This window comes from Ambystoma mexicanum, chromosome 2p (assembly GCF_040938575.1).
Source record: "Ambystoma mexicanum isolate Mex_15411 chromosome 2p, UKY_AmexF1_1, whole genome shotgun sequence".
Lineage (NCBI taxonomy): Eukaryota > Metazoa > Chordata > Amphibia > Caudata > Ambystomatidae > Ambystoma > Ambystoma mexicanum.
The window spans coordinates 1,361,671,742-1,361,688,429 of record NC_090923.1 but is presented as its reverse complement, the minus strand read 5'-3'; the positions used below and the strand labels follow the sequence as shown (position 1 = coordinate 1,361,688,429).

General features: G+C 51.2%; 1 protein-coding gene and 1 long non-coding RNA gene across 2 annotated transcripts in view; one reads left to right on the top strand and one right to left on the bottom strand.

Moving 5' to 3' along the window:
• Positions 1–16,688, top strand: part of NT5M (5',3'-nucleotidase, mitochondrial) — a 217,222-nt gene that overhangs the window by 55,720 nt on the left and 144,814 nt on the right. The window lies entirely within an intron of this gene.
• The window catches only part of LOC138567492 (uncharacterized), a 141,122-nt gene continuing 131,595 nt past the window's right edge, over positions 7,162–16,688 (bottom strand). Inside the window, exon 3 of the long non-coding RNA XR_011302226.1 lies at positions 7,162–7,732. This is a non-coding gene — a long non-coding RNA (uncharacterized lncRNA). The remainder of the gene's footprint in view (positions 7,733–16,688) is intronic.

Genomic DNA, 16,688 nt, shown 5'->3' with positions numbered 1-16,688 from the left:
TCCGAGAACGGCAGAAACGGAAAGGGGAAGCCGTTCGGAAAGCGGCCAGGAGGAAAAAAGGAAAATCACACACGAGCGCTGGGAAACACTTTCCAAAATACTGGAAGTTGCAACGCAAGTGCGTTAGCAACTTCCGGGAATATAAAGTCAAAAGACTAGAACGCGCATAGCGATTCCAGGGAAGGAGTCCGTCTTCTACCTTCTTTCCAGTCTCCATCTTGGGTATAGTCTCCACGGCGGGCGAGTTGTGACACTTGGGGCTCGGCCACCTTTGCCACCCTTACGGCTTGTTCGCCTCCCAGCCATGGCAATGATGTTATTGTGCATATGGGAGTCGATGTGAACTATTGTCCTGGGCAATTGGGGGTCAAAGGGGTTGGGTACCAGATGGTAATCGTACCCTAGTGCTCTAGCAAGGCTGTATGTCACCCCTGGGGAAAGATGACGGGTCACGCAACGCACAGGCACCCCAAAAAAGCGAAGTAAGGTGCACGCAAACCCTCCTAGACCACGTGCATGGAAAAATAAACCTGCACTACGCTGTGGCACCCAGGAACACAAGAATGAACGTATGCGTGTCACACGCAGCCTAGAATGACCTCTGAAGGGGTACGCGACACACGGGGCAAGCACAGATGTTAAATACGTGCGCGACTCACCGTCTGCAGGAACAAAAGCGTGAAAAATATGCGCTTGTGCGCGTTGGCAACACCCCCGCCAAAAGAAGAATTGTACGCTGTCTGAGGAGACAGGACAACAGTAGTAGGGAACGCTGTTTGAGGAAACAGGCCCAGGAAAAAGAAGAAAAGAGAAAAAGCTGTCAGAGGTAACAGGGAGTACGAACTGGAAACGCTGTGAAGTAAATCGCGTGTGAACCGACAAGAAGTACAGATTTCACCCACTCGCTCTCCACGAAAAGCACGTACAAGGAAATGGCGTTCTACACGTACCTTTTATACACACGTCACAGACGCGCATACGCGATGAGGCCATTTACACCAATTACGCGCTTTGACACTCGGACGTGTATCTCTTCATTTTTACACGTGCCATTCTCTACGGCCATGCACGTGACGTCACAGCTGCGCATGGTGGCCTTTGGGCCAATGAAATCGCATATGCGAGCACACGTGGTAAAACTGCACGTCCGAGTGTCATCGCGTGTAATCGGAGGGAAGTGAGCGTACACGCGATTGGCCTGGGTACGTGTATTTCTGGGGTGCACAGGAAGTTCCACACGCGATTGGTGGAAATCCACGTGTGCTCTGTCATCACGTGTAATGAGGGAAACACCCGCGTGCCTCACGTCACAGACGCGCTCACGCGCTAAGGGCCTTTGTTCCAATGAAATCGCATATGCGTGCTGACGTGCATACGCGCTAAGGGCCTTTCCTCGATTTACACGCAGACGTGCAGGATTTTCACGTGCCAAATCACTCCGTATCAAGCTGGCCACGCGTAAGCACACAGAAGACCACGCCCCTGCCCAAAAGGCCGAATTACTGCCCCCCAGAGCACCGAGCAGCCTCCCACGAGCCATCTGCTGCTGCCTGCCTGCCTGCTGCCACCGTGCCCTGCCATTTGGTGCCTGCACATCAGCCATCTGCAGGGGTCCATTTGCTGTGTCCACCCCTGCTGGAACAGAAGACTCCCGACTGGGATACCATCGCTCCACAGCCCAGCCCCAGGACCCAGTTGCCCACCCACTCCTGCCTCTGGGGTTGCCATGTCGGGCACTGCAACATCTGGCACCACTGGCAACCCCCGGCCAGAGAGGCAAAGGGGCACCAGCTTCACTGCCACCGAAGTTGGTGTCCTGGTGGAGCAAGTCCTGGGGCAGTATGATGCCCTCTTCGGAAGTAAGCGCACCAACAAGGAAGGACGGACTCAGATCTGGACGGACATCGTGACTGCCATCAACGCGGAGGGGGTGGCAGTCCGCGACTACCAACATGTCAAGAAGCGCTGGGATGACTGCAGGTCCAGGACCCTCTTGAAGGCCCGGCGCCTCGTGGAGGGGGGCCGGGGCCGCATGTGTACCATCCAGATGAGGGTCCTGGAACGCGTAGGCCCAGCGCTCCACGTCCAGATCCTTGAGAGGCAGACCCGTCTGGAGTTGAGCGGTAAGTGGCCAAGCATTGCTGTGTGAGACAGGGCATGTCGCAGTGTGCTGGGTGTCTGATACTTGCCTGTATGTGTGACATAGGCCATGTATGCATGTGTGTGTGCAGGGACGTCATGCATGTGAGACCAGTAATGTATGAACCACACGGTTGGTGCATGTGTTCAAATACAACATGGGTTGCCCTATGCGGAATGGCCACATGAAAGCATGCCAGTCTCTGTTCCTGGACATGGGTGAGGGATGTGTGCTGATGCCATGTACATGTATGCTGTCCATGTCTGTGTGTCTGACCTGCGTGTCTGTGACTTGTGAATGCCAGGGATGCATGACACATGTCTGACGCAATGTTCAGGTTCACTGATGCAGCCTAGTCATCCTTGTATCCACTGTGTCTGTGGTGTACGAGGCCAGATGGATGAAACTAGGGTGAAGTGTGTGCATGTGATGGGCATGGCCCATGATGCATGTGAGTTCCAAAACAACAGTGTATGTTTCAAGAATCACTTGGACATGTATGCTAATGTCCATGTTACCGCATGTGTTTTACCTGCACTGAGCCATATGTTGTGGAGGGACATGATGGAAGTGATCTTTGACAGTGCCACTCATCTGCTATTGCTTCCTGTCTAGGGGACCATTGTACAGTACCCTGATGCTTGTGTTCTATGTCTCCCTCTACACAGCGCCACGTGAAGAAGAGGGCGGAGACGGCTCTGTGGAGCAAAGCGGCGGGGATTCCCCCACGGCTGCAGCGGAAGGGGTGGGTGAGCCCCCACAGGGGCTTGCAACGGCGGAAGACGGGGTGGAGCCATCCAGGTTGGTGGTTTCCACAGAGGAGGAGGAGGCCGCTACTGAGACGCACATGGGGCCTGGTGGGGGCATCCCTGCTGGTGCAAGTGTTGCAGTCCAGGGGCAGGGGCAGGAGGCAGCACAGGTCGCCGTGGAGGGGCCTGTGCATGTCACTGTCCCTGACACTGTGACTGCACCACCATGCACCAGCAGGGATGCCCCATCCCAGGCCCGTCCGCAGGTAGGGGGGATGTCCATGTCATCTGACTCCCCTCCACCTGCGGACGAGGGGACCCCTGGCCGTATGGAGAAGGTCCTGATTGGTGTCGCGTTGCGCACAGGTGCAATTCGTGATGAGGTGCGTGCTTCCCGGGAGGAGCATGCATGTCATCACGGAGAGCAACGTGCCGACGTGGCCCATTTGGGATCGGCCATGGTCGGGGGTTTCCTACATGTGACGGCCAATCTGGCGACCCTCTCCTCCTCTGTGGAGACTATGCACCAGTCGTTCTCCATGCCGTCTTCCGGCCCAGATGCCACCAGGGCCCCATGTGGACCTGCCCCGACCAATGCAGCCGGCTCAGTGGGGATCCCATCCCTGCCACAGTCGGGAGTCGGAGGTCCAGCAAGGGTGGACACACCAGCAACTGGACCCCAGCAGATGGAGGATGTGACGGCATCATCGGGCAGGGCACGTGCACGACGGCGTCGGTGGATACCATCAGCCTGGATGCCGTTGTGCTGGCACAGGCAGTTGCGTGGGAGACAGCGGCAGGCTCGACGTGGGAGGCATCATGGCTCGGGGCCATCAACATCAGGGGTGCAGGCATCGCCCGGAGGGCAGGAGAACCCTGGAATGGGAGTGGCTTCCGTGTGGGAGCGGTTGGGCCAGCAGATAGGTGCGGAGCGGCAGCGGGCAGAGGAGGAACGGCTCACAATGGTCAGGGCGGAGAACTCCATGCGGAGGGCGCTGAGGCGGGCTGAGTGCCTCGAGGGTCTTCGCAGGGAGTTGGAGCTGGACACTGCTTTATCCCTGCGAGACCTCGGGGCCAGGGAACATGCCCGCCTCCAAGCCATTGAACAGGAGTTCGATGATGCCCTGGCCCATGACAACATCCAGTGAGCCGTTGGACTAGCCCGCTGCCCATGTAAATAGTTATGTAGTTAGTGTTAGGTTTCCTTTGTTTTTGCATTTTCTTTGGACCTTTTGGACAATGGGCCACATTTTTGTATATAGTTATTTTTTATTAGGTAGTGTTGTTAGATAGGTTTCATTTCTTTTGTTGGGATCATGGACCCTGGCTTGTTCACCTGTACATAGTTCACTGTTGGATTTTCTTTTCTTTTTACAATTTACCCATGGAGCAATGGCTTTCAATTATAATTTCACATTGGATTTTCTTTTCTGGACTGTGACTTTGGACACCATTCCTTTGGATTCTGATTTTTGGTTTTGCATTTTTTCATGGACATGCTTCTTTTTACTTTTTTTACATTCCCATTCATGTTAGTTTATTTTTGATTCAATTCATGTTTCCTTTAATACATATTTTTTGATCAAACTTCAATGTGTAGTATCATCTCATTGGTTTCATGCATATCATGATATGGGTTTTGAGATTCACTGACACCCATTGGGTGTATGTGAGGGGCATGTGTTCGTTTCCAAACTTGCAATTGCTGTTCTATCATGTTATTGCCATTTCTGAGTTGGGTGGATGCAATACTCGAGTGGGTGTTTTGCATTTGGAGGCTGACCATAGGGACCAGGGATCTAGATTGTGATGACATGTTGGCTGGGGAACATGAGTTGGACATGATTGGGGGCCTGGTGGAGGCTGCCCCTGCACTGCTGGGGGGTGGGGGTGATGGGAGACATGAGTGGGGGCCTGGTGGAGGCTGCCCCTACACTGCTGGTGGGTGGGGGTGGTGGTAGACATGGGTGGGGCCCTGGTGGAGGCTGCCCCTGCACTGCTGGGGGGTGGGGGTGCAGGGAGATAGGAGTGGGGGCCTGGTGGAGGCTGCCCCTGCACTGCTGGGGGGTGGGGATGATGGGAGACCTGAGTGGGGGCCTGGTGGACGCTGCCCCTGCACTGCTGGGGGTTGGGGGTGGTGGTAGACATGGGTGGGGCCCTGGTGGAGGCTGCCCCTGCACTGCTGGGGGGTGGGGGTGCAGGGGGACAGGAGTGGGGGCCTGGTGGAGGCTGCCCCTGCACTGCTGGGGGGTGGGGGTGATGGGAGACATGAGTGGGGGCCTGGTGGAGGCTGCCCCTGCACTGCTGGGGGGTGGGGGTGGTGGTAGACATGGGTGGGGCCCTGGTTGAGGCTGCCCCTGCACTGCTGGGGAGTGGGGGTGGTGGGAGACATGAGTGGGGGCCTGGTGGAGGCTGCCCCTGGTGGCTGGGGGGTGGGGGTGGGGGTGGTGGGAGACATGAGTTGGACATGAGTGGGGGCCTGGTGGAGGGTGCCCCTGACTGCTGGGGGGTGGGGGTGCAGGGAGACAGGAGTGGGGGCCTGGTGGAGGGTGCCCCTGACTGCTGGGTGGTGGGGGTGGTGGGAGACATGAGTGGGGGCCTGGTGGAGGCTGCCCCTGGTGGCTGGGGGGTGGGGGTGGTGGGAGACATGAGTGGGGGCCTGGTGGAGGCTGCCCCTGGTGGATGGGGGGTGGGGGTGGTGGGAGACATGAGTTGGACATGAGTGGGGGACTGGTGGAGGCTGCCCCTGCACTGCTGGGGGGTGGGGGTAATAGGGGACATGAGTGGGGGCCTGGTGGAGGCTGCCCCTGCACTGCTGGGGGGTGGGGGTGGTGGGAGACATGAGTTGGACATGAGTGGGGGCCTGGTGGAGGGTGCCCCTGACTGCTGGGGCGTGGGGGGTGCAGGGAGACAGGAGTGGGGGCCTGGTGGAGGCTGCCCCTGGTGGCTGGGGGGTGGGGGTCCTGGGAGACAGGAGTGGGGGCCTGGTGGAGGGTGCCCCTGACTGCTGGGGGGTGTGGGTGCTGGGAGACATGCATTGTTGATCAGTAGTGCAAGGTGACATGTGGGTTGGCTGGGGGGCATGCCCATGGTGGATGGGCTGCCTGCGGGACATGAGCAGGGGTGCAGGGTAGTCCCCCATGGTGTGGGCTGCCTGCAGGGGCCGTGGAGGTTGTAGAGCGAACACCTGGGAGGACCCACACGGCCAATTCACGTGTAGTACTCCCCAGAACCCCTGAAATACACGTACCCTGCTGAAATCGCGTGTGGAACTTCCCGCGCACCCCTGAAATACACATACCCTGCTGAAATCGCGTGTGGAACTTCCCGCGCACCCCTGGAATACACGTACCCTGCTCGCACGGGGCCAATCGCGTGTGGAACTTCCCGCGCACCCCTGAAATACACGTACCCTGCTCGCACGGGGCCAATCTCGTGTGGAACTTCCCGCGCACCCCTGAAATACACGTACCCTGCTGAAATCGCGTGTGGAACTTCCCGCGCACCCCTGAAATACACGTACCCTGCTGAAATCGCGTGTGGAACTTCCCGCGCACCCCTGAAATACACGTACCCTGCTGAAATCGCATGTGGAACTTCTCGCGCACCCCTGAAATACACGTACCCTGCTCGCACGGGGCCAATCGCGTGTGGAGCTTCCCGCGCACCCCTGCAATACACATACCCTACTGAAATCGCGTGTGGAACTTCCTGCGCACCCCTGGAATACACGTACCCTGCTCGCACGGGGCCAATCGCGTGTGGAACTTCCCGCGCACCCCTGAAATACACGTACCCTGCTCGCACGGGGCCAATCGCGTGTGGAAATTCCCGTGCACCCCTGAAATACACGTACCCTGCTGAAATCGCGTGTGGAACTTCACGCGCACCCCTGTAATACACGTACCCTGCTGGAATCGCGTGTGATACTTCCCGCGCACCCCTGTAATACACGTACCCTGCTGGAATCGCGTGTGATACTTCCCGCACACCACTGAAATACACGTACCCTGCTGGAATCGCGTGTGATACTTCCCGCGCACTCCTGAAATACACGTACCCTGCTGATTTTGCGTGTGATACTTCCCGCGCACCCCTTATGCACACGTACACAGGACAATCGCGTGTGGAACTTCCCGCGAACCACTGAAATACACGTTCCCCGCTTGGCGTTTGCTCTTTGCCAGCCCTGTGAACTGGTCCAGGGTTAGCGCAGCCCTTTGCGATTATTTGGGGATATTGAAGGCTTTTCCTTGCGCGAGGGCGTTCTTGGGAGCGTAACTGGCGCTGCTGCAGGGTCGCTGCGCAACGCTGCGCCACGGCTGGTTTTGGATGCGAAAATCCATGAATACGCTGTGTGCGGAATTCGATATTAGCACACGCGGCTGGCGCAGACATTCACACGGGCACGCTGTGCGCCAGTCGCGTGCGCCACTTTTGTGCGAATTTCTATGAATTACCCTGTAAATGTAGTAGTAATGCAATCACTTCAATCCATGCAACAAGAGTACTTGAAAGAAGCCACATGTGATAACAAGACAGAGAAATATTCTAGGAATATCCAATTAATCACATTTTTAAACAGACGCTGTCATTGTGATGTGCCCAGCATGACTGTTTTTATGTAATATCACAAAGTTAAACGAATTCAGAAAACAAATAATACAGATTTGTTCTGGTATAGTCCTAAAGTGTCTGGAAGGTTAATTGCGTCTACTTACGTACACTTAAGTTTCGGCCATACGCACATTTCATTTCGGCTAAATCTTCTCCAGGACACTGCATGTAGAGCCTTGTGCCTTTGACATGTTAAAATACGTTCTCAAAAGGAATCTCTTTATGCCTATTGTGAAGGGTCAGAAATGTGAGATGGACAAGTGGATAGAGGTTTCCCACAAATAAATAATTATGGCGTGATAAACGCCTCGTTTTTCCTAACCTAACAAGGATTTCTCTACCTGTTAAACTAAGACTAAAGAAAAACACTCTAATATCAAAAGGTATCTGTCCCTCACACTTATACATACAACAACATCATACAGGTATCATATGGCCGTTCAAACTCAACAAAATAACACTTATATTCCAACATAGATTGACCATGTATCCTTGTAATCGGCGTCGGATACTCTTCCCCAGGAATAATGCAGGATTTTCCAAACCAAAGTTCCAATTAAGAAAGTTCTTTTCAGTAGCCAAGTTCTGCTCCAAATACAACACAAAGTTCTGTTCACTCCATACATCTTTCACTTGGCACTTGGATTGTCTTATTGCTAAACAAGCTTTATCACTCTTCAAAAATGATTGTCCCAAGTTTCCACAAACTCTTGCTTAATAAACCAATAAGATGTTGGCCCTCATCACGGGTTGGGTTGAGTGGTAAAATGTGGTGGTAATGCTATTACCGCAGCATTTACCTCTCCGCCCAATCCCGTGTCCCAGGGCATTCCTCTGGGCTGGAGGTGAATGTGTCAGCGGTTAGGGCATTTTTGGTGCTAATAGCGCCCTACCCCAGCCTCATTGGGTCCAATGGACCAAATGGGGAATGGGGATTTACCGCCTTACCAATACTCGTGATCCCAACTCCTGATGAGGCCCTTTGTCTACACACTTCTAAGTATTCAATATAACCTCTCTTCTTTGAAGAACAACCACTTTTACATTTCTTCTTCATACACAATAATGTTTTGACAGCATGATTTTACCACAGTTCATCATAACGCATTAGTGGATTTGCCACTTTCCTTCTACCACAACCACTCTGTAGTACTTCAATGTCTTCTTCCTGGTCCACTAACCTGTCAGGACTAACCACTAATAGTCCCTTTCGTGATATACTCACTTGCCAGGATAAAACTCCTGCCACTACTACAAGTACTCTGTGGTGAGGCTTGCTTCAAACTTTAGAAAAGTCTTTAACTTTCAACAACAACATTGGGGTTACCAACTTCTTCCATAGGGGTACAATTCACTTTGATGCGGTTTGTTCCACTGGTTTGTATGCCACATGCAATGCAGGTTATATTCCTCTCCTCCTTGATTTCTACAAGGGGGGCCTTTCTCCTGCCACCTTTGGGTCTACAACATCAATTAGCTGCTGGTAATGTCTCTTGTTCAGGTTTCCCCCTTTAGGAAAGCTGTATCTCCTCTTTATTCATAATTGCCTTTCTTTGGCTTAGGAATTGATGGTTATTTTCCTTTTTAGGGAATCTCCCTTTTTGTAGATTACATTCATCTAGTTCAAATATTGCCCACTCTTTAGTAGATGGCGTACAACAGTTCTGAACCTCTGAGCCCATCTTCCTCGTGACAGTACTTGGAGCATTATGGGACTTGAAGTCCCTAATGTTCTTGTTCCTTTTTTCATCAAAGGCTTCAATTTTACAATAGGCCATTAAGACCATGGGATCATTAAGGAAGTTAGAGGGTTCTCCCAATACTGACCCCAGTCCCCTCCCATGTGATCCTCTCGCATAACACCATGCCCAGGGTCAGGATCAGGACCCGTCTGCCCTTCCCTAGCCACATGAGAAGGGTCCCAGGCCAGGGTCTTTTGGATGGTTACCTCTGATTCATCACAGTATGCACTAAAGTTGAAAATCATTTGAGCTGCACCTATATTATAAAAATAAATAAAGATGTAACCACTGGGTAGCGTTCCATATGGATACACATGTATTGGCACTTGTAGTCCTCATCCATAGGAGCCCATCTAAAAGAAAAATGCATGGTAACCAAAAACTGAAGTTTTTCTCTGTCTGCCTGGTAATGTTTTCTAATGGGAAAAGGTTAAAATGGGGGAGAATTGCATTAAAGCTGCATGTAGCAAGTCTTATCCCAAAAACCAAAGAGACACTAAGGTCCAGAGATTGTGTGTGGGGGAGTCAAATCCAGGCTTTCCGAAGAGTGGATCCTATAATTTCAAGGGTGATCTCAAAACATTCTTCCTCTCTATTGAGACTAGCTGCAGGCTTTCTAGAGTCCCATGATTAACCCGAACCCTGAGGTCTTGTAATACTCCCTAGTTTTCTTCACAGATGATGTTAAATCAGCAAGGAGAGAGGCAGAATGATCAAACCCTCCAGGTTTGCATCATTAGTTCATCCTCCCCATCTGCTCTCTGATCTGCCACTAGGTTCCCCGAACCCCACTCGTATTTTCTCCTGCTCTCTGGACCTGCCAAAGGCCTAACCTGGCCCTCTGCAGCTGCCTCCTATAAGTAACTGATCTTTCCCCAATATTCCATCTTGTGGGTAGTTTTCTTAATAATGTCCTGATGTCTTTGTTCATTTCCCCCCTTTCCTCCTTCTCCTCTCGTCAACAGAAGACTTTTCTTCCTCCTCAATCTCCTACAGCTCCTTGTACTGGGATGCCTACTGTCACAGATGGCCTCAAGAACACAACAACTCTCGAAGACAGTTCTAGGGTAGAGGGGCTTGGTAAGGGCCATCGCTCTCTCGTCTAGTGTGGGCCGTTCCCTTGCTAGCCCAGGCTTCCCTCAATCCTAACCCTAAAATGGTCTCTTGAGATTGATAACCCCTACTGACTAAGATTCTGTCTGGCTGGTGGTGATGGCCTAAAGGTGAACATCCTTTCTAACTATCTTCCCTCTAGGAACAATGTTGAACTCAAAGATAGGTGCCTTACAGACACTCGGGCCCCACTTTCTTTCCTTTTACACTCCCCTCTCCACACCACTACTCCGCTGCCCTTGCCACACCACTATTACTCTGCCCGCTCCACAATACTACTACTCCCCACCCAAACCTTCTCCCTCAGTCACCTTCTCAACCTCTCCCTACTCTTCCTCTTTTAGCTCCGCTCGCACACCTTTCATGCACACTGAAACCCAAATACCACTTTCTCCTACCAACCAACACTACACTTTGCAAACTCCTTCAGGAAGCCCCCTCCATGCTCCCCTCAACCGTCCTTCCCCCACCTGGTCTCTTGGTCTCACTCGAACAACCCGCACCTTCCTGTTTCCTGTGCCCCTTTTTGCCCTCCCCCTTCTCCCTCCATTGTCTTTCCTTTACCCAGGAAGGTGTTTTTTCAGGTGATCAAACCCATAAAATGGTTCTTAAGCCACACTCCCTTCTCGTACGTGAGTCGGCTGGATCCAGGCAGTCTACTGTATTCATAGTCACTGTTCCAGTTCTTTTGAGGTGTGTCTGGGGTGCTTACGGTTCCGGTTACGCCAGGGAACCTCTCTGCAGCCCTGTCGAAGGTAACTTGATTGACCTTGTGATTTTTGATGAGCACTCTGAGGTTGCTGGGTTAAGGAGCCGTGCAAAGTACGCTTTCTCACTTGGGCTGCTTAATGGGTTGCTCTGAGGCAAAGCAGCTTCCTGGTGTCTCTCTATTGGGCAAGATGCTTGTTCGTTCTTCATAAGAATTGTAAGGATACGGATATGATCCTTGTTGAAATGCGCTAAGGCCTTTGAATAATGGAAACAGTGGCAAGCTGCGTACTACTATTCCAAAGACCACCCATAAAGGCCCAAAATACAGTCAAATGTATGGTGTGGTTGGGTATGGAGTATCTGTGCTCTGCCTCGAAAGTCTGGTAATCAAGAAAGACTATTAATTAGTTCTTCAAGTAACATTAAGAAGAAAGTTGCTTTATTGGTATCCAAATGAGCCCGGTCCCCATGGACTCCTCTGCATCTTGCTCCTGTGTGCTCTTTGGCCTCAATTTAGCATTCTACTCTCCAGTACATCTCTAAAGAAGATGCTCCCTGATTACTGTCTCTTGAGTATTTGTTATTGTTATTGTTATTGTTATTTTGCATTTATATAGCGCCTTATATACCATTGGTATGGTCTGAAGGCGCTGGTAGGTTGAACGCCCTTGGGAACCGAAGTTCAGATCAGTAGAGGGAGTAGAGAGAGTCAAAGATGCGTGTGGGCACCATGTATGTGTGCAGCTTGTGTGGTATTCGTGTAATAGCTGCTTCTTAGCGGTAGGTGTGGTGGTTGAGGGGTCAGGAGTATGTGTTCGTTCTGGCAGGATTTATCCAGACCGGATGTGGCTGCGTTAGGCCTGAGGAGAACGCCTGGCTGGGGGTGTGTAACCAGCAGTGTTTACATAGAGTGATGTGGAGTATGTGACGGATGTTGGTATGAGAACAGTTATACCGAATGGTGTCATAGTATCTCTGTGTTCTAGTTGAGTGGTGGTGTAAGGATAGAGTAAGCATAAGGTGGGTTATATGGTCATTCGAGTGTTTTCTAGAATCTTCTAACGAGGCTATTGGGAACATTTCTAAATTCAACTTTCACAAAGAGGCTATTGGGCACATTTCTAAAGTCAGTTTTCACAAAAGGCTATTGGGGACACTTCTAGGTTCAACTTTTCACAGAGGCTATTGGGCACATTTCTAAGTTCAACTTTCACAGGGGCTACTGGGCAACTTGGCAATTGGGCACACTTCTAATTCTACTTTCCACAGACGCTATTGGGCACTCTTCTAGGTTCAACTTTCCACAGAGGCTATTGGGCACATTTCTAAGTTCAACTTTCGCAGGGGCTACTGGGCAACTTGGCTATTGGGCAAACTTCTAATTCAGCTTTCCACAGAGGCTATTGGGCACATTTCTAAATTCAACTTTTCATAGAGGCTATCGGGGACACTTCTAAATGCGACTTTCACAGGGAGTATTGGACACACATCTAAATTCAACTTTCTCAGAGAGGCTATTGGGCACACTTCTAAATTCAACTTTTCACAGAGGCTATTGGGCACACTTCTAAAGTCAGTTTTCACAAAAGGCTATTGGGAACACTTCTAGGTTCAACTTTTCACAGAGGCTATTGGGTACATTTCTAAGTTCAACTTTCACAGGGGCTACTGGGCAACTTGGCTATTGGGCACTCTTCTAATTCTACTTTTCACAGAGGCTATTGGGCACATTTCTAAATTCAACTTTTCATAGAGGCTATTGGGGACACTTCTAAATTCAACTTTAACAGAGAGGTTATTGAGGACACTTCTAAGTTCAACTTTCACAGAGGCTATTGGGCACACTTCTGAATTCAACTTTTCACAGAGGCTATTGGGCACACTTCTAAATTCAACTTTAACAAAGAGGCTATTGGGCACACTTCCAAGTTCAACTTTCCACAGAGGCTATTGGGCACATTTCTAAATTCAACTTTAACAAAGAGGCTATTGGGCACACTTCTAAATTCTACTTTCTCAGAGAGACTATTGGGGACACTTCTAATTCTACTTTCACAGAGAGGCTATTGAGCACACTTCTAAATTCAACTTTTCATAGAGGCTATTGGGGACACTTCTAAGTTCAACTTTAACAAAGAGGCTATTGGGCACACTTCTAAATTCAACTTTTCATAGAGGCTAGTGGGGACACTTCTAAATTCAACTTTCACGGAGGCTATTGGGCACACTTCTAAATTCAACTTTCACAGAGGCTATTGGGCACACTTCTAAATTCAACTTTTCATAGAGGCTATTGGGCACACTTCTAAATTCAACTTCCCACAGAGGCTATTGGGCACACTTCTAAATTCAACTTTAACAAAGAGGCTATTGGGCACACTTCCAAATTCTACTTTCTCAGAGAGACTATTGGGGACATTTCTAATTCTACTTTCACAGAGGCTATTGGGCACACTTCTAAATTCACTTCCCACAGAGGCTATTGGGGACACTTCTAATTCTACTTTCACAGAGAGGCTATTGGGCACACTTCTAAATTCAACTTTCACAGAGAGGCTATTGGGCACACTTCTAAATTCAACTTTAACAAAGAGGCTATTGGGCACACTTCTAAATTCAACTTTTCATAGAGGCTAGTGGGGACACTTCTAAATTCAACTTTCACAGAGGCTATTGGGCACACTTCTAAATTCAACTTTTCACAGAGAGGCTATTGGGCACACTTCTAAATTCAACTTTCACAGAGAGGCTATTGGGCACACTTCTAAATTCAACTTTCACAGAGGTTATTGAGGACACTTCTAACATGCTAACGATCCCATTTCTATCTATATGCGACGCAAGCTAGGGTTCAGAATTCTATGTGTGGTGTATGTTAAGAGTACCAATTTTTATCTAGGTACGGTGCAAGCTAAGGTTCAGTTCCCTACACGTCTGGCACTAGCTAAAATTGGCAAGTAAATTCATGTGCATCGTAAGGCAGTATTTACAAATCAATTTATAGTGGTCGCAAGTTTTCCTAGGTATGTCTTGATTTAAGTCTATGGCAGTCTATGCTATGGAAGGTAAGGTAAAGTGACAGGGGCTTTCTGGAGTAGAGTGATTGCTCTACACCCCACCCATGCCATACTCACAGTTTTGTTGGTGTCTGGCTTCCTTTGCTTCCCCTGCGGACACCTGCAGACACGTCCTGGAGCCGCCAATGTAGGAGCCGCCCTTTGCCTCGGGCCCTTGGGCAGTGGGCTGCCCTGGAAGGGTCAGTCAAAGGGGCCAGCAAGCCAATCACACCACGGGGGACGGCAAGGGGGCGGGAGGAGGGAGGAGAGGGGAAGCAGGGACACGGGGCGGACAACGCTGCGGGCAGGGCCCGGGGGGCTCAAGCAGTAAAACAAGGCCCAGATCGCAAGGCCCAGGAGGGTCGGGCTCTCACCCACGCTCACCTGAACACGCCCGGATGGAAAGGCGGTCAGGAGCTGGGACGGCGACTAGGTTCGCCGGCTGCCTTAGAGCAGCCAATCACACCACGGGGGACGGCAAGGGGGCGGGAGGAGGGAGGAGAGGGGAAGCAGGGACACGGGGCGGACAACGCTGCGGGCAGGGCCCGGGGGGCTCAAGCAGTAAAACAAGGCCCAGATCGCAAGGCCCAGGAGGGTCGGGCTCTCACCCACGCTCACCTGAACACGCCCGGATGGAAAGGCGGTCAGGAGCTGGGACGGCGACTAGGTTCGCCGGCTGCCTTAGAGCAGCCAATCACACCACGGGGGACGGCAAGGGGGCGGGAGGAGGGAGGAGAGGGGAAGCAGGGACACGGGGCGGACAACGCTGCGGGCAGGGCCCGGGGGGCTCAAGCAGTAAAGCAAGGCCCAGATCGCAAGGCCCAGGAGGGTCGGGCTCTCACCCACGCTCACCTGAACACGCCCGGATGGAAAGGCGGTCAGGAGCTGGGACGGCGACTAGGTTCGCCGGCTGCCTTAGAGCAGCCAATCACACCACGGGGGACGGCAAGGGGGCGGGAGGAGGGAGGAGAGGGGAAGCAGGGACACGGGGCGGACAACGCTGCGGGCAGGGCCCGGGGGGCTCAAGCAGTAAAGCAAGGCCCAGATCGCAAGGCCCAGGAGGGTCGGGCTCTCACCCACGCTCACCTGAACACGCCCGGATGGAAAGGCGGTCAGGAGCTGGGACGGCGATTTGTGCCTTTTTATGCTAGCCTACTGAATCCACAGATGTTTCATCTGCTTTCTGAGACAAGGGTTTTCCCCTGACCAGGGTTTTTTCACTGTGGGGTTAGGTGCCCCTCTTTATGATTACCCCCCTTGGTAGTTCTAATACCTTCCTATACAGTATCTTCGATAGAAGTGTGGCCGCAGGTCAGCACAGTTAAACTAAAGAGCGCCCAGGTAAGACCCATGCTTGACACTGTTCCAATTGTAAGGCACTCATGGTGGCAACAGTAAAGACAGACACAAGTGATCACAGTTAAAGGGTGTTTATTAAATTGTATATGCGGGTTGGAATAACGCCTAATCTAAACCTAAATCTAAGATGGGAGCAAGCTATGACCATCAAATAATAAGGCAGTCCTAGTGGCGTTTTATCAAATTAAAAGGGCCTATACTAAGAAAACCCTATTGCCAATCCTTACAACTAGATACAAAAGAGTGTGGGATAATATTCACATGAAAGAAAGAAATGTTTACAAATGATAAGTCAAGATGTGGTAGTTAGGGTCTCCCTTCCCTACGTTTTGAGCACGGGACTTCTGAGCACAGCACACGCTCGAGCTTTCCCAGCATGAGACAACAGTTTCGCTCTCAGCTATCAGGACCTTCAATGGATAAGTCTCTTCGCTACAAACAGTGTCTTGCCTCCGAGGACCTGATGTGTCTCAAAATAATAAACTAAAATTTCCTTTCCACTTGTACATTGGGTGATGCCTTTTCACCCCTGGATCCCCCTGTTCCGGGCTCAGATCCATAAACCGTTCCTTTCTACAAAATCATAAAGAAAAGTTCTGGTTCTAATTGCAATTGGATGATGATTCTTCACCCCTGGGTCCCCCTCTTCGGGGCTCAGACCCCTTTTGAATATCAGCCTCCCTTTGTTGGGTTCAGTCTGGCTTGTAATGTCAGTGGGGTGATGGCTTTTCACCCCTGGATCCCCTCTTCCGGGCTCAGATCCTTCTCTAATGTTTGCCTCCCTCTGTCAGGTTCACTATGGCTTTCCTGTATTCAAATCAACTTCACTTATGGCATTCACAAATCTTAATGTCTTTTTAAACAGTTAATTGTGGACATCCCTCTGTCAGGTTCACCTTTGTCAACACACTGTTCATTGGGACTTCAGGCTTTGCCCCTTTTCATCGGCATCCCTCCGTCGGGTTCACACTTGCCAGCTTTTGCCAATCACACAATTCCTTCTACTTTCTGATGCAGGATTCACTTCCCTTAGCTTTACAATCACCTGCCGGTCAAAGTTTTTCAACTGTACAAAGGATTTTGCTAGACCCCTGTATGACCACGTTGACCCTTTTCTCGTGTTTCCCAAGGCCTTCTGGTAACGATAGTTTCAATCATAGGGTAATTGCCCAGAGTTTTGCGTGTGAGCACCCATGTGGTG